At 43.0% G+C, this 18538-nt stretch overlaps 1 long non-coding RNA gene across 1 annotated transcript; it reads left to right on the forward strand.

Moving 5' to 3' along the window:
- Positions 1-845: 845 nt before the first annotated feature.
- LOC121245221 lies at positions 846-17203 on the forward strand. The gene is made up of 4 exons (XR_005936588.1): positions 846-1236; positions 13459-13472; positions 14444-14449; positions 17173-17203. It is a non-coding gene; the product is annotated as an uncharacterized LOC121245221 (long non-coding RNA).
- Positions 17204-18538: the final 1335 nt, after the last annotated feature.

Raw genomic sequence — 18538 nt, forward strand, 5'->3', positions numbered from 1 at the left:
ACTCACTTTATACATCACCTAGAACAGTCACACTTTAAAAAAAGAGTCAAATACTTAGTAAGTTCTACTTCATATTGTAAACATAAAAGAACGTATGTTATCAATTATGCAATAACATTCACATTCATATTCTATGAGGACTATACCATGCAAGGGGGAAGATCCCCTCTTGAGGATGAATGGCGGGTGACAAGGAGATGATCGGTTGAGCAAAGTGTAGTTAGTCCAGGAGAAGGGAGAGCAACACTATATAGAAAGCTTGACTGACATGGTTCAACATCAGGCTATAAAGGACTTTTCACCTTGTGCTAGGGGCAAATAATGTGCTGACCATGCTAGGGAGAGCAATGGGCAAGGACAAGCTCAATGTAGATGTGAAAGCCCTTCGAGATAACATAGAGGTGCTCAGAGGGTTGCAGGTATCATACATAGAGGCTCATAATCCATAAAAGATGTCATGTCTGAAATGAGCCCACAGAAAAAAGATTACAAACCTACAGGCCATATTGTTTGATCTCAGAAGTATAGTCCAATGCCATGTGGGAGACCCTTATTTAGGGAAGGACAACAAGATTTGACCCAAGGCAAGCTACAGAGGATGTGCACACCTTGTTCCCGTCAGTTTATGCCATCCTGCAAGGCCAGATGACAAATGTACGACCGAGATTAAAGGTCTCTAATACAAGTATATCTGAAAGTGGACGGACGTTAGATCTAGGGCTGATAGTCCCACAATATAAAAGACATCAGAAAAAGTCAAAATCTCACTTTTGAGGCCAAGAAGTGTTTTGTGACATCCTATATGATAAGGATAAGTGTAGGTAGTGTATGAGATCTCACATTATTTGAGAATGAGAAGTTATTGCTCTTTATAAAGTTTCAATAGGACTCCAATTGTATCATTGACCAGTCCTTTTAGAGTATAGGCCATGTGGTTTGGGCCTTCTATTGGGGCGTTACAAATGGTATTAAAGCCTATCCCAATCAGAAATGTAGAACTTAAACCATGCCACCTATGATGTATTGGCTCGACAAGGGCGTCAGGAATTTAAGGGGGGGAGATTGTGACACCCCATATGATAAGGATAAGGGTAGGTGGTGTATGGGATCCCACATTGCTTAAGAATGAGAGGTTCTTGCTCTTTATAAGGTTCAAATGAGGCTCTAATTGCATCATTGACTTGTCCTTTTGGAGTATAGGCCATGTGGTTTGGGCCTTCCATTGGGGCGTTACATGTTTATTCGCTCTTCTAGTTAGAGTCTTCAAGAAAGCCAGGGACGTCAGGGCTTTTAGTGGAAGGATCAGCACCAGCACTACCATAATAATAGAAGTATTGTTCAGGTAGGTTAGCCACAACAACTATTCTGGGAATATAAGATAAATGTTTGTGAGTATGTTGTAGTCCATTGTAACATTCTGGAAGAAATTCGATAGAATAATTTCTTTAGACAGTAGAAATGCCATGAAATTCCAAAAAATGAATCAAGCAATCGGTTAGGTTTTAGTCTGTTAGCATAATTCGATTGTGATCCGCTATGGAGATGAATTAGCTTTTTAATTTATTTTAGGCACTTAAGAGTATAATTTGGTGAAACAAAATGCTCCCTTAGACTCGTATGAATATTCAAAATTTTATAAGGCAATAAAAAGTTTCAAAATTTTTGGGTGAATAGTAGACATCGAGAGAGTGCCACGTGACATCTGGTTCAAACGGCAATCAAATTGCCATGTAGGATGTCCAAATCAGTCTCGGATCACTAGAAAATATTTTTGGGCACATGACATCATCACAACCCTCCATTTGAAAATGAAATTGACACCTATCAAGAGTAGTACAAATGTGTAAGGTGAATGCAATGAAAACTAAGCAAGTCAACATGCCTTCTTACACATTTCACTATTCCATCCACTCAAGCACTATTTGACTAGGCATAAAGCGGATTTCAACCCTAATGAAATCTCAAAATTGGTGGCGAAAATCAAAACCCTAAATCCCTAGGGTCAAATGCTCCAAACCCTAAACATGCATCCAATTTTGACTAAGTGTTTCCCTCTTGGTATAAGTAAGGCACTAGGCCATAGCGTATCTTTATCTTTGAACATTTGGACAATCTGACTTGTAAGCCTTGAAGGCACTCATGTGCTCTGGCACTTAGGCTCCATTGGGTGCAATACGTGAATCCCAAAGGAGAAGGTTAACTCTATGCAATTCATGAATCAGGGTAACCAATTGCTAGCTTTGTTTTCCCTTTATTAATCCAACTATGAGGTATTTCAGTATCGTGGATTGTTGTCTATTGCATTGCAATTTCTTTTATTTGCTGATCATTTTGCATTACTCGAGTGGGTCAACACGTAAGGCAGCCACAAACCACCATTGAAGGGCCCTTAGCCTGCAACAGGCCACCATAGTCGAGTTAGAGCAAGGACAGGGACAAGCACGACAGTTATGGCTAACTGCCCAAGCCACACGCCCAGACTTGGCCACTTGTCTCACCAGAATCACCTCCCTACTTTGTAGGAAGTAACCGCAAGCATCAGAAACTGCCTTAACCCACCAACCACTTAGCCAACCCACAACCAACCACCCACTTAACTGCTTAGAACCGCCCAACTGCTCTGCACATGCATGCAGGCATGCATGCCAATAGACATCTCGCCCAGAAACAGCACTAGAACACCCATTCGAGTTAATCTAACACCATCCATAACCATCACCATCAAGCAAGTGGCAGATCATCTCGGTCATCATGGCATAAGGAGGGGCACGACAGGTTGGTATCTAGGGTCTTGATCGAGGTCCCTATCACCAAATTGGTGCTTTCATTGAGAGGAGCCATGTTGCTTGAAGATTCAAGAGAAGTTCTCACTTCTCTAAGAGGTAGGCAGACCATCACTCATTCTTTGTGAGTTTGGTTGGTGAACCCACAGAGGATTCCAACTTTGCTGCATTTTCTATTTGTTGTTTTGTTATTGCTATTGAACTGTGAAGTTTGGGGGTTAAGCAAGAGGTCGGAGTAGATAGGTTTGGAGTGATTGCCACGCAAGAACGTGAGCAACCTAAGGTCGGACTCACAGGTCGTGGTTGGGGTCGATCACCCTCGAAGCTGAATAACCCAAAGTTGGAACTTCGATCTCCACCAACAACCCACTGTTCCCATTCGAGACTGATAGTTTGCAAGCCTAAACCATCAATTGCAAGCGTGAGTTAACATGCAAGGGAATCAGTCTGTAGAAGAGACGACGGGCACTTCTAATAGGGCCCGACTGGAAGTTCTTGAGGATCACACCAACAAGACCACTTCAATTCTTGAGGATGTCACCCACAATATAGCAGAATTACGTGTGGCCATGGAGAGTTCTAATAAGGATAACGAAAGGGCCATGGATGCTATAAGGAGAGAGGCAAACACCACATTGGAGCGGATAGAATCATAGAGAGGAGATTGGCTGAAAATCGCCATGGGGCATCAGACCAAGGGGAAGGTGCATATGTTGATGGACTAGAAACCAGTGTGACCGAGTCAATGCATGCAGTCCTAAGGCATGATTTGAGACATGGTGGTCGTGTAGAGAACCGCCAAGGGTATGCAGAGAGGTGGATCCCGAATCAAGCTTTCGAGAAAGAGGACCCAATGGCTGACTTTCATCATGAGCACAAGCAAGGCTTTGAGGAGCCCTATCAACGTGAATAGCCAAGGGCATGGGGAAGACAGCCAAGCCGTGGGTATTATGGACCACATTATGAAAGAGACAACTATGAAGACTGAAGGAGAAACCGGACTCAAGACCGGGGACCCAAGCGGCCTAAGGTCGACTTTCCGAAGTATAGTGGCGGTGATCCCTATGAGTGGTTGGACAAGATCCACCACTATTTTCAAACATATGATATCCCACGCCATGAAAGGGTGTCAATAGCCTGCTTTTACCTTGAAGGCAGGGCTGGGAAATGGTGGCATTGGATAAGGGACCCGTACGATAAGGATCACTTGAGGCTAGGGTGGACAGCCTTTGAAAAAGAGTTACTTAGTCAGTTCGGACCTTCACCGGTTGTTAGTCACCATGGGCAACTGGCCAAGCTAAGGCAAGAGAGCAAGGTCCAACACTACATACAGGAGTTTAGACAACTGCAGATTATGGTGAGAGGCTGGTCTGAAGAAGCTTTGATCGGCACTTTCGTTGATGGTTTGAAACTTTGGCTTGCCAAGGAAATCAAACTTAGACAACCCACAAGACTTCAAGAAGTGATGAAGATGGCTGAAATCCTTGAGGAAAGCCGTGCTGGTGAGCGGCGCCCAACCAAATACATGGGGAGCAAGTCTTTCAATACTGTGTAAACCAAAGTCTTTTGGAAGGAAAAGGATACAGCAGCCACCACCTCCAAGCCAAAACCTGAGATCAAGAGGTTGACTAGTGAAGAGGTGCAAGAGCGCATCAAGAAGGGCCTGTGTTTTAAGTGTGGAGACAAATAGGGCCATAGTCACAAGTGCAAAGCAGCTCAGGCCTTTTTTATGTTTGAAGATGAGCCAAGTAATGATGAATCGGAAAGCAACAGTGAAGCATCTAGCCAAGAGGAAGAGGGCGAGGAAGCCAAATCTGGTGATACACCAGAGGAGGCCGAGCTATCATTGAATGCCATGGTTGGCATTTCTAAACCCACGTCCATGAGGTTAATGGCATGGGTGGGCAAGTATGAAGTGGCATTGCTGGTGGACAGTGGTTCCACCCACAACTTCATTAATGCCAGCATCATTAGCAAGGTTGGTCTTAAGCCTAGCCCTATTCCACCATTTGAATTGAAGGTTGCAAGTGGTGAAAAGCTCGAGTGTGAGGCCCTCATTCATGAAGTTAAGATGAATGTGCAGGGAGTACAAATTGTGGCAGACTTGCATGTGCTGCCTGTGGTTAGCCTTGACCTAGACTTGCTGAATGCTTGGCTTAAGAGCCTCAGCAAGGTCATCCATGATTATCATAACATGACAATGGAGTTTAAGTTTGGCTCCAAGAAGTGACTCTGGACAGCCATTCCTAGTTAGGAAATAAAGTCTAACGAGGCTTTAATGTTTGAGAAGTTATGCAAAGGCGGGGCAGATTACTTCGCTATAGTAGTGGCCAAAGAGGATGTTATGAGGCAAGTAGAGAACAAGGGACAAAAGAACACTCACGGGGAATTAGAGCTACTGCCCGAGGAAGTCAGGCCAGTGTTAGAAGCCCACAGGGAGGTACTTGATGTGCCCACCACACTCCAACCTCCAAGGGAGTTTGACCATTGTATTCAGCTAGTAGATGAAGCAAAGCCAATTAATGTGCCACCTTATAGATATGCCCACTTTCAGAAGGGAGAAATTGAGAGGCAAGTGGATGAGATGTTGAAGAGTGGCCCTCTCCGCCCTAGCACCAGTCCCTTTTCTTCACCAGTGCTGTAGGTAAGGAAGAAGGATGGCACATGGAGGTTCTCTACTGATTATAGGGCCATGAATGAAGCTACTGTTAAAGAAAGATTTCCAATTCCCACAGTTGATGACATGTTAGAGGAGCTGCACGAGGCCACAGTGTTTTCTAAGTTGGATTTGAGGGCCGGCTACCATCAGATTCGAATGAATGAGGAGGACATCCATAAGACAGCCTTTAGGACTCACTCAGGTCATTATGAATACCTAGTGATGCCTTTTGGTTTGTGCAATGCGCCCTCAACCTTTCAAGCAGCAATGAATAGTATCTTCAAGCCATTACTTCGGAAGTTTGTGCTTGTCTTCTTTGATGACATCTTGGTTTACTCCAAGACCATCGAAGAACATAAGCAACACTTGGAAAAGATGCTAACAATTCTGGAGGAGCATCATTTCTTCATTAAGGTCACCAAGTGTGCCTTCATGGAGAAAGAGTTGGAGTACTTGGGCCACTTCATTTCGAGAGATGGTGTTAAAGTTGATCAGAGAAATATCGAGGCAATGGTGGATTGGCCTCTACCCAAGAACATCTCGGCTTTCAGGGGATTCTTGGTGCTCACGGGGTATTACAGACGGTTTGTCAAAGGCTATGGTCTCATAGCCAAGCCACTCACAGCAATGCTCAAGAATAACAGTTTTGAGTGGACAGCCGAAGGTAAGGAAGCCTTTGAAGAATTAAAGCGGGCCATGACCAAGACACCTGTGTTGGCGTTGCCCAACTTTGAGAGGTTGTTCGAAGTTTACACAGATGCAAGCAATGAGGGCATCAGGGTTGTGTTGGTGCAAGACCGAAGGCCTTTAGCCTTTATCTCCAAGGCACTCGGGACTATGAAAAGAGCATGGAGTACTTATGCCTGGGAACTGTTGGCAGTTGTGCATGCTATCAAGGTATGTCGGCCATTCCTCTTAGGGCGCAGATTCACCATCATCACAGACCAGCAAGAATTAAGAAATTTACTCTAGTAGAAAATAGTCACCCCTGAGCAACAGAAGGTCCTTGTCAAGTTGTTAGGATTTGAGTACGACATAGTCTATCAACTAGGCAAGGAAAACAAGGTGGCTGACGCCTTAAGCCGAAGGGAAGGCAGCCAACTACTTGAGACAGTTGGGGATAATGGGGAGTCATCAAGTTTGGCACAGAGCGGGGCTGAATGGAGAGTATGGAACAAGATCAGAGAGGCTACTCGATTGGATGCAAGAGCGCTTGAGATAGTTGAGCTCTTAGATGCCCAAGGGCAAAGGGTTGTAGGCTTCAGTGTTAGAGATGGTCTCATCTTTTACAAGAATTATGTGTATGTGCCAAATGTTCCCAATCTCAGAGGAGAGATTCTTGATCACTTCCATAATAGCAAGGAAGGTGGCCACTCCGGGTGGTTGAGAACTTATATCCGACTGAAGCATTTCTTTTATTGGGAGGGGATCAAGAGTGATGTCAAGGGACTAGTGGCCGGGTGTGACATCTGTGAAAAGGCCAAGTATGACTCAAGGCCAGCAGCGGAACTTCTCCAACCATTGCCAATTCCAAATAGGATTTGGGAGGACTTGGTAATGGACTTTATAGAAGGCCTACCCATTAGCGGAGGGCATGAAGTGATTCTGGTGGCAGTAGACCGGCTAAGCAAGTATGCCCACTTCATCCCCCTACATCACACTTACACAGCTAAGTCAGTAGCGAAAGCATTTATCCATAACATTGTCAAGTTGCATGGGTTTCCAAGGACCATAGTGTCAAATCGGGACAGGGTCTTTATGAGTTCATTTTGGAAGCAACTTTTTGAGTTACAAGGAAGCAAAGTCAAGACGAGTTCCTCGTATCACCCACAAACAGATGGCCAGTCCGAAGTGGTCAACAGAACATTGAAACAATATTTAAGATGTTTCTGTTTTGAGGAGCAATGGAGATGGGCAAATTATCTTTCATGGGCTGAGTTCTGGTATAACACCACTTACCATTCCTCCATCGATAAAAGTCCTTTTGAAGTGGTCTATGGCAGGCCACCACCACTCTTGGTTATTTATGAGAAGGGCTCAACCAAGAACAATGAAGTGGAGCAGGAATTAATCGATAGGGACAAAGTACTTGCCAAAGTTAAACGAGAGCTCAAGAAGGCCCAAAGTCATATCAAGAAGTACCATGATAAGGGATGGCGTGCCGTGACCTTCCAAGTGGGTGACAATGTTTACTTGAGGCTTAGACAATTTGGGCATAAATCGATGAGGAAGACCGCAAGTGCAAAGCTGAACCAGAAGTTCTATGGGCCATATAGAGTCTAGGAGAAACTTGGCAATGTGGCATACAAGCTTCAGCTTCCACCAAATTCAAAGTTGCATCCGGTATTCCATGTTTCCCTACTCAAGAAGAAGGTAGGTGACCCGAGTCTCAAGGGGGGAGGAGTTAGCCACAGTGGATCAAGAAGGAAGGATCCTCATGAAGCCCAAAGAGGTACTCGGGTACAGGCTGCATCGAAGGGACAGGGGTAGATCCAGGGTGTGGCAAGCATTGATCCTATGGGAAGGAACATCAAAGGACGAGGCAACCTGGGAGGATTATGATGAGCTTGAGAAGAAGTATCCTCACTTGATCCTTGAGGGCAAGGATGTGCTAAAAGGGAGGGGAAATGTCAAAACCCCAAGGCGGGAGGCCACGGGCCATGCCTTGACAAGCACCATGTCATGCCCAGACAGCCCTCAACGCCCTGGCCTTGGCCAGGGCCATGCCGACCAACGCCTAGGCCACATGACCAGGGCCATGCTGCTCAATGCCCAAGCACCATTAGCCTGGGCCATGCCGACCAACGCTCAGGCCACTCTAGCCTGGGCCATGCAGCGACCTGCCATGCTTAAGTCCACCACGGTTCAACCCAGCATCACACCAACAACGCCCAACCCGCACAACCTAGGCCACACATGCAGGGACCAAGGACCAGCCAGGACCAACCCAGCAGGCCAACCTTAAGACGCACGCACACCAGCAGGCAGCCCATGCCGTGGGCTCATCCAGGCCAACCATGGCTCACCAATGGCATGAGACCTCAACCAAGAGGCGTGGAACCAGCAACTGTTATTTTCTTTGTAATTATTATTATTTGAATGTTAGTATAAGTAAGGAACTAGATCATAACATATCTTTATCTTTGAACATTTGGACAATCTAACTTGTAAGCCTTAAGACACTCAGGTGCTCGGCCACTTGCTTGACGGTGATGGTTATGGATGGTGTTGGATTAACTTGAATGGGTGTTCTAGTGCTGTTTCTGGGCGAGATTCCTGTGGTCATGCATTTGCAAAGCAGTTGGGCGGTTCTTAGCGGTTAAGTGGGTGGTTGGCTGTGGGTTGGCTAAGTGGTTGGTGGGTCAAGGCAGTTTCTAATGCTTGCAGTTACTTCCTACAAAGTAGGGAGGTGATTCTGGTGAGACAAGTGGCCAAGTTTGGGCGTGTGGCTTGGGCAGTTAGCCATAACTACCATGCTTGTCCCTGTCCTTGCTCCAACTCAACTATGGTGGCCTGTTACAGGCTAAGTGCCCTTCAATGGTGGTTTGTGGCTGCCTTACGTGTTGCCCCACTCGAGTAATGTAAAATGATCAGCAAATAAAAGAAATTGCAATGCAATAGACAACAATCTACGATACTGAAATATCTCAGAGTTGCATTAGTAAAGGGAAAACAAAGATACCAATGGGTTAACCTAATTCACGAATTGCACAGGGTTAACCTTCTCCTTTGGGATTCACGTATTGCACCCAATGGAGCCTAAGTGCCAGAGCACATGAGTGCCTTCAAGGCTTACAAGTCAGATTGTCCAAATGTTCAAAGATAAAAAAAAAATGCAATGGCCTAGTGCCTTACTTATATTAGCATTCAAATAATAATAATTACAAAGAAGATAATAGTTGCTAGTTCCACGCCTCTTGGTTGAGGCCTCATGCTGTTAGTGAGCCATGGGTGGCCTGGATGAGCCCACGGCATGGGCTGCTTGCTGGTGTGCGTGGGTCTTCAGGTTGGCCAGCTGGGTTGGTCCTGGCTGGTCCTTGGTCCCTACATGTATGGCCCAGGTTGTGCGGGTTGGGCGTTGTTGGTGTGATGCTGGGTTGAACCGTGGTGGACTTGAGCATGGTAGGCTACTGCATGGCCCAGGCCAGAGTGGCCTGAGCGTTGGTCTGCATGGCCCAGGCTAATGGTGCTTGGGCGTTGAACAGCATGGCCCAAGCCGTGTGGCCTAGGCGTTGGTCCAGGGCGTTGAGCGACATGCCAGCCTGCGTAGGCCTGCTGGGTAGCCGCGCCGTCAATTCCACATTGGATGTGCATGCGCGCTCTGCGCTGGTGCCTAGGCCATGCATGTGCGTTGTGCTCATGCATAGGCCATGCATGCACGTGGTGTGTGCGCAGAGCTCATGCGTGCACAATAGGCGTTCGTGCAGTGAGCAAGGTCTGACAACCTCGCTTCCGCACGCTGACTGTGCGCTACCTGCTTGATGGTGACCGTGGCCTAGCATTCTCCAAGGGCTCGGTCAGTGGACAATCAAGCCATGCCAACAGAGCCCCTGATGGGCTGTCTAGGCAAGACAAGGTGCTTGTCAAGGCATGGCCCATGGCCTCCCGCCTTGGGGTTTTGACATTCCCTCTCCCTTTTAGCACATCATTGCTCTCAAGGATCAAGTGAGGATACTTCTTCTCAAGCTCATCATAATCCTCCCAGGTTGCCTCGTCCTTTGATGTTCCTTCCCATAGGATCAATGCTTGCCACACCCTGGATCTACCCCTGCCCCTTCGATGCAACCTATACCCGAGTACCTCTTTGGGCTTCATGAGGATCCATCCTTCTTGATCCACTGTGGGTAACTCCTCCCCCTTGAGACTCGGGTCATCTACCTTCTTCTTGAGTAGGGAAACATGGAATACCAGATGTAACTGTGAATTTGGGGGAAGCTGAAGCTTGTATGCCACACTGCCACGTTTCTCCAACACTCTATATGGTATATAGAACTTCTCGTTCATCTTTGCACTTGCGGTCTTCCTCATTGATTTCTGCCCAAACTGTCTAAGCTTCAAGTAAACATAGTCGCCCACTTGGAAGGTCACGGCACGCCTTCCCTTATCATGGTACTTCTTCATCTGACTTTGGGCCTTCTTAAGCTGTCGTTTAACTTTGGCAAGTACTTCGTCCCTATTGATTAATTCCTGCTCCACTTCATTGTTCTTGGTTGAGCCCTTCTTATAACTAACCAAGAATGGTGGTGGCCTGCCATAGACCACTTCAAAAGGAATTTTATCCATGGAGGAATGGTAAATGGTGTTATACCATAACTCAGCCCATGAAAGATAATTTGCCCATCTCCATTGCTCCTCAAAACAGAAACATCATAAATATTGTTTCAATGTTCTCTTGACCACTTCGGACTGGCCATCTGTTTGTGGGTGATACGAGGAACTCGTCTTGAGTTTGCTGCCTTGTAACTCAAAACGTTTTGGAAGCAAATTTTTGAGTTACAAGGAAGCAAAGTCAAGACGAGTTCCTCGTATCACCCACAAACAAATGGTCAGTCCGAAGTGGTCAACAGAACATTGAAACAGTATTTAAGATGTTTATGTTTTGAGGAGCAATGGAAATGGGCAAATTATCTTTCATGGGCTGAGTTATGGTATAACACCATTTACCATTCCTCCATTGATAAAATTCCTTTTGAAGTGGTCTATGGCAGGCCACCACCACTCTTGGTTAGTTATGAGAAGGGCTCAACCAAGAACAATGAAGTGGAGCAGGAATTAATCGATAGGGACAAAGTACTTGCCAAAGTTAAACGAGAGCTCAAGAAGGCCCAAAGTCATATGAAGAAGTATCATGATAAGGGATGGCGTGCCATAAATATTACCCACTCCAAGTCAGCCCCTATAACCCCCCCCCCCCCCCACACACCATCCCTTTCATTCTCCTACACTTGCAATATTTTCATTCATTTTCCTAGAAAGAGTTTGGAGGAAAACAATTCTGGTGATTTGCTTCTTGTGTTCCAACCTTTGTAAGTTTATTCTCCTAACTCAAATCTCTTGTATTTTGGTAGGATTTGCGTCTTGAGTGTTTGGAAGAGTGTTGGTTAAATTTTATTGGAGGTTTGAAGGTTGAATGTTGGTATTTTGGGGTGCTGATGTTCAGTTTTGGGAGTATGATGCTATGCTTGGAAGTCTATGTGGTTTTGATGAAACTTTTTATAAATCTCGGTTCCAAGATGTGTTCATATGATTTTTATGTAAGTTTATGGCTTGCTTTATAACATATTAGGTTTTAATATAATGATTTTGCATGACCTACTAAGTGTTAGAACTAAATCCTCCAACATGTAAATTGTTTGGTTTAATTTGTTTTTTTACCCTTAGGATCTTAAATCCAAGGTTTGATTTTTATAAATCTTGTTCTTAGACATTTGATTTATGGATTAAATTGGATTTATAAACCTTTATGATAAAGGATTTGGATAAATATGCAAAGAATAAAGTTTTTATGCGTGATTTAGAGGCTCTCATGTTTATGGTTGATTTGGTGTGATTATTTGCTATGATATGATGGATTTGGGGGTTAGATCAAGTTAGAACTTGAATGTGAAGTATATGGATATATTTCTTCAAGATTGTATACATTTAAATCAAGGCTATAGTCTTTTTGTTCAAGCCAATGCATGTCTGAGTTTTGGGTCTATGTTTTCTATGCAAACCGATTCTCATTTGATGCATAAGTTGATTTTTGCTTGATGGTGTAGATCCGGGCGTTGAGATCCATGACGACAACAACAAGAGAGGAAGGCGGCGAGTGGGTGTCTCAGTTTGAGGAATGGAGGGCTAAGGTGAGCATGCTTCGTTGTGACGGCCTAATATTTTTGTCAAAAACTTCACTTGTTATTTAATTTTGGTTTGATTCCAATGGTGGTTTTAACTAGGATTTTGAAGGGATTACTTGGACGTAATAGCCTATTTTTCCAAGTCCATTTGAGGCCCAAACGTAGTATTTGGCCAAGGGAAAGGAAATTAGGGGAATAGACGAAAACCCTGACTAGGGTTAAGACATGATGGCACCAACTTAGAAGAGGAATGGTTGTTTTGCTCTTTCCTAGGAATATCATCATTTGAAACCTATGGACGAAACTTTCTTGATAAATACCTCGTTGTCACTTGGCAACCATGAACGAGGCTTCTAGAAGAAGCCAAAGGAAGAGAAGGGTATGGAGGGGACGGCACACCTAGGGTACACATCCCACTCACCCACTCACATGCCACCTAGCACACATGCGAACTCATCCCTTAGATGCATTGAACCTAGACTCAAATGTGGAAGAAGAGGGGAGGCACATGAGAGATGTGAAGAGTCACTTGCACATTTTCCCAAGAGGCCTTAGGGTTTTGGCCAAGGGGCCTTCACCCCTACCTAGGAGAGATCAACCCACACTTAGCCAAGTGTCATGCATGCACTAGGTTTTGGGGCTTTCTAGAAAGAGGTGATGATTGGAAAAGAAAAAGACGCCTGGAGAAAAGGAAAGGGCACACGGGGAACTTACACACACACCACCGAGGTTCTAGAGGAATCCTTGTGAGTGAAGAGCAAGGGATGGCTGGCAAAAAGGCACAAACACACATATCCCTACATGCCACTTGCCACTTAGCAAGCATGCATATGCCTAAAAAGCTAGAGTCTAGGATTAGGATTTTGTCAAAAGACCAACATGCCCCAAAAGTTTCAATGAACCTAGATCGCTTTGCGTCACAAGCCTAAGGGCACTTAGGGAATTCAGATTTCTTAAATAAGAAGGCAAGCCACTTGTCACTCAACTACATAAGTTACTTGGACTTCCCAACGAAGAACAATCCTGAAGAAGAAAGGGAAGGGTTTCGATGGATGCTAAGGACTAGTGGCACACAACATACATGCATCCAACTTTTGAGATTCTGTGTTGTGGGCTATGCTATGAAGTGTGGGTGTGAAGTGTGTGATGTAGTAGTGATATGGCGTAGTGTGTGAAGGGAGTACAGGTGGAGTGTACTCCATGAGGTGAAGCGATACACCGTGTGGCGTGTTGCAGAGATAAGGATGGTTGCATAGTTGTTGAGCATAGAGCGTGATGAGTAGTGTCGGAAACTATGAAACAATGTCCCAAAGTAGTTGCGATGTGGCCTGTGGTCTGAAGTGACATGTGTCACCGTGTAGTTGACTTATGGCTGGGAGTATGTGAGAAGTGACAAAGCAAGTGAAAGAGTGCGCAGTGGAAGCATGACGGGGGAATGTCATAGAGTGACATGGTTAAGCAAGAAGTCATGCTTGTGATGAGTTAGGAGTTAGCGTAAGAGTGATATAGTGGGATGTCAGATGATGTGACAGGGTCACAGTGTAGCTTAGGAGTTGTCTCAAGCTATATGACGTGACGTAAGACATAGTTGTAAATGGAGTCTTGTCGTGTTAAGTATTGGGATGAACTATCAAGAAGGACGAGTAGCATGAAGAGTCATGCTAGCTGGGTTAAGAGAAGGTTGGTATCGGAGTATGGATTGTCCCTACGACCATGTGATCAATAGATTGTATGTTGATCTTAGGTGATAAAGGGGTAAGGCACGTGTGTAATCTGGTTAGACACATGTGCCGGACGGATTCAACACATGTAATGGGTAATCTGTCCTAAGCATGGTTAAACGATGCTTAAGCCTCAGAGTTGGCTTCGAGCCATGTGGCGTGTATGGATGGGAATGAGGATTTAGGAGTGGTTTGGATTTAGAGATGAGTTGAGATTAGTTGAGATGGTTTGTGAATAATAGAATAAAAGTTGAATTATTCATTATATTTTGTATGAAAATTTAGAAAAGTTGTTTTGGGATTTGAAAAAGTTGAATTGTTTATTATATTTTGTGTAGGAATTTGGAAAAGTTGTAATGATGAGATGAGATGAGATGAGTTGAGGTAGGTTGAGGTGGGTTTTGAATGCAAACGAGGCTGAGCTAAGGTGCATCAAGGTAGTGACGGGTGCATTGTTTAGGATTGGGATGCGTGACTTAGTCGGTCTGAGTCATGCATCGGGATGAGGTCAGTTTGAAGAGTAAGACGAATGTCTTAGTATCTTAACCCTAAGGTGAATCATGGGTTCACTTTAGTGGATGAGCACTCGAGGTAAGACCTTGAGTTTGGAAGAGGTACTGACCGTAAGTAGACCCCGTAGGTTTTAGCATAGTATAGGGAACGTAAGAGCACGGGATAGAAGGAGAATGTTTCAAGTAAAATGTAGTGTATGTCTTCTAAGTTTAGTTGCTTATGCATTAGATAGAAAATGAAGTTAAGGTTATGTGTATGCAAGTAGGTTGTCATCTGACATGCACATGAAATGAGTTTAGCATGGAGTCTAGGTAAGTATTAGGTTCATACTCTTCTAGAGTTTTCTAAAGGACATGAAATGAAAATGAAATGATTTTCCTTTACGATGCCATACAAAATGACACGAAATATATTTTACGAAAGCATGCTAAGTATAAGTGTTCAAAGGTATATGTATGTATGGCCCTTCTTGGCAGCCCATTTTTATGCAACCAAAGTATTAATTGTACGCATGTGAATGGATGACTATACACAGTATCTATTGTATATATTTTCTATGAAAAGAAATGTTGAGGCTTGTGCCTTGTGCTTTAAGTGATGCTTTAAATGACGTCAAGAACATGTTTTAAACGTCCCTATGAACTGATGTTTTAAGGAAGCTTTATGAATTGATGCTTTAAATTATGCCATGGAAGATGATGTTTAAACTCTTGCTTTTAAATGATTTTTTTCTATTAATGAACTCTTAAATGAAAAGAACTAAAAAGGAAAGGATTGAAAGGATTAAACTGAATGAAAAGACTGAACGTTTAATGTATGAAAATACGTAATGGGCACATGAATGAATGAAAAGGGTATCAAAGGAATGGGCAGATTGCAATGCCGGGTAAGTAGTACTGGTAGTGCACCCAGTGCTGCCCCTGACTAAAAAGAGATTCCCAACCCGTGGCCACGGGCGGAGTCCGAGTCCAAAGGAAGACCGCTAACCCCAACAGACAGGGAGTAACAGTATGTACTGGCTAAAGAAAGTGATAAGAAAGAATGTATGAATGCATGAACTCTTGAAGAAATGAAGGCACTGACGGGAGATACGTTTTACGAAAAGAAAACTTTTTTTAAAGAAAAATCATGTCTAGTGATGTTTTTAATTAAATGCATGTATGCATGTATGCATGTACGTAGAATATATGTGAAATGATGAATGTATAAATGAAAACATATGTTATTATATTTTAACCTTATGAAGTAATGCTTACTGAGTATTTGACTCATTTTAGTTTTTATGTGTGCCCCTTCCCCCACAAGAACTGAATGAGCAGTACGCGTCAGGACGAACACGGCATATGTCCATAACATAGGTACCGTCTTCATATCATAACATAAACCGTTACATATCTTATCATTCATACTTCATTATAATCATACTTGCATACTTATCATATCATAGATTTAAAAAGAAATCGCAAGCATACTTGTCATATCTTGTCATAGATTTCAAATGAAATTGCATTCTTTTCTAAATGTGGTGATACACGTTTCCTCACATAAAATCATGATTTTTCATAAATATTTTTATGCATAAATCTTCATATAAAATCATGAATGACTTTTTATAAATATTTTAATACATAAGACTCATATAAAATCATGATTTTTCATAAATAATTTTATGCATAACTCTCACATTCAATCATGTCTTTTTATAAATATTTTGATGCATAACTCCTTTTATAACATCATGAATTTTCATAATAATTTAATATATAAATCTTCATATAAAATCATGAATTTTCATAATTTTACCATAACTTGGGTACGTAAAAAGAGGCTTCCAATGGAGGGCATACATGCATAATATTTTTATAAAAGATATGTCGTTTACCGTACATATGTATAAGGGTATGATTATGATACTTACCTTGCAGCGCTAATCCACTATTTTTTACTCGTAATCGGACACCTATACAATAAGTATGTAATTTTCGTAAATTTTCCAATCGAACACGTATTTAATTATTTAACCCTAAAATGCTAAAATTAATCTATTTTAATTCCTCAATACCTAAAAATTCTCATTATCCCTAAAATACAATTACTTCCTAAATACCTCGATATTCACTTAAAAGAAATCCCTGACTATTTAAACTCTAACTTATTTACTACCGGAATTTAGCTATAAATTTTTTAATACTAAATAATATAATTATAAACCGTAATTATTTTCTATTAAACCACTCTTTAAACTAATTTAAAAATGAGCCAAAGTACACTTAAAATAATAGAGTTTTTCTATAATGAGACCCAGGCCCATCAATAGTAAAAATTTCAAGTCTATTGAAATATTCATAAAAATACTTGGTAGTTTTATAACTGGAAGGGCAAAAATGTAAAAATACTTAAAAGATATGAACTGGTTTACGGATAAACAATAAGTAAAGGACTGGATGGTATTTTTGTAAATACTTCCAACATCATGACTAAAGCTAACCAAAGGTTATCAACCGCATGATCTACTTGTTTTTGGAGAACAAGCAAACCAGAGAATGGCGTTGGGAGAAAATATTTTTATCGAGAGAGAGCGAGAGGCAGCAGCGGCAAAATGGTGGCTGACCTGACGACGGCTCACTGAGAAAGAGAAAGAGATGAGCTAGAGAAAGAACAGAGAGAGAGAGTGATGAGAGAGAGAAACAGTGAGAGAGAGAAAGAGAAGACAGAGAGTGAGATGAAGCATGACGTGAGGGAGAAAGAGGACCCACCGTGAGGCCATAAGAGGCTTGCGACAGGCTAGGGGTGCCGAACAGCACTTGGCAGCAGTTTTTGTGGGGTCTTGATGCGAAGGAAATTATCGGTGAGGGTGGTGTGCAGTGCTCTGTTTTGAGGGGCTAAAAACAGGGGTGTGTTGGCGCCGTTTACGTGGGTTGTGGGATGACTCTGTTTGTCGTGTGATGGTTGCTGTGTGTGGGAAGGCGGGTAGTTCTTGGTGCACTGTCGTGTGTGTGGTTGGTCTACAGTGAGCGTTGGTTGTGTGTTTGGAGGTGGATAAAACCGAGATTCTCTCAGTGGCGGACTTGCGGCTTGAGGCGTGAGTTGGTTTGAGGAAAGGAGGTGGCAGCCATTGGTGGGTGGTTTCCGACGTGCTATAGGGCTGAGAGGAGGTGGTTTGTGAAAAGGGTGTTGTGTTTGAATGATGTGTTGTGCGTGCGTGGGTATATTTTAGCGTTGGAATAAAGAAGAAGTAACGTGGGGAGGAAGAAATCTAACATAGAAAGAGAGAGAGAGACTTATCGTGTTGTCTCGACAAGGTGGTCGAGTTCCCGTCGTCAGTAGCGGGGTGATGGCTGGGCAGAGGGGCTCGAAGTGGTTCTCAGTAGAGGGTGGCTCTCGGTTGTTTTTCCTAGACGTGGACTGGAGGCTGTGCATGAAGTGTATAAATAGACGTAGAGACATGCATGTGTGACTAACGGAGAGAGACGTGCATGGCTTGGAGTTCATGGAGGAAAATCAGTTAGGAGTTTTATTATGAAGAGGAATCTAGAATGCTAATAGTGTTTGGACTCTAACTTACGAGCTTGGAGTTTTAAAAAAAATAAAAAAATAAAATAATGTAGGCTTAACTCTAGGTTAAAATAAATATAACTTATCCGATAAACTCTCTTATAGGTTTTAACTCATTTATTGAGTCTAATAAAATTATCCATAATTTATCCCTAATAATACAGGATCAGGTCATTACAGGTTGTGATAAACACGTATACACTTGTTCTTTGAAAATAATTTGCAACCCAAATGCATGTGACATGAGACTTGTAACACATTTCTTTTCATGGACCATATGAACATGTGAATGTCTTGAGTCGTGCAACCATGGGGTCAAACATTTAACATCTCAGGTTACGGCTTGAAAATATTAGAACGTGTGAATACTTGGCTTACACATATGAACAATGGCATTCAACACTTACAAATGGTAAAATAGTTTCAAAAACATCATTCACTATGCTTGGCCGAAACACATAAGCACTT

This window comes from Juglans microcarpa x Juglans regia, unplaced genomic scaffold, assembly GCF_004785595.1.
Source record: "Juglans microcarpa x Juglans regia isolate MS1-56 unplaced genomic scaffold, Jm3101_v1.0 JmScfU0001, whole genome shotgun sequence".
In the NCBI taxonomy this organism is placed as follows: Eukaryota; Viridiplantae; Streptophyta; class Magnoliopsida; order Fagales; family Juglandaceae; genus Juglans; species Juglans microcarpa x Juglans regia.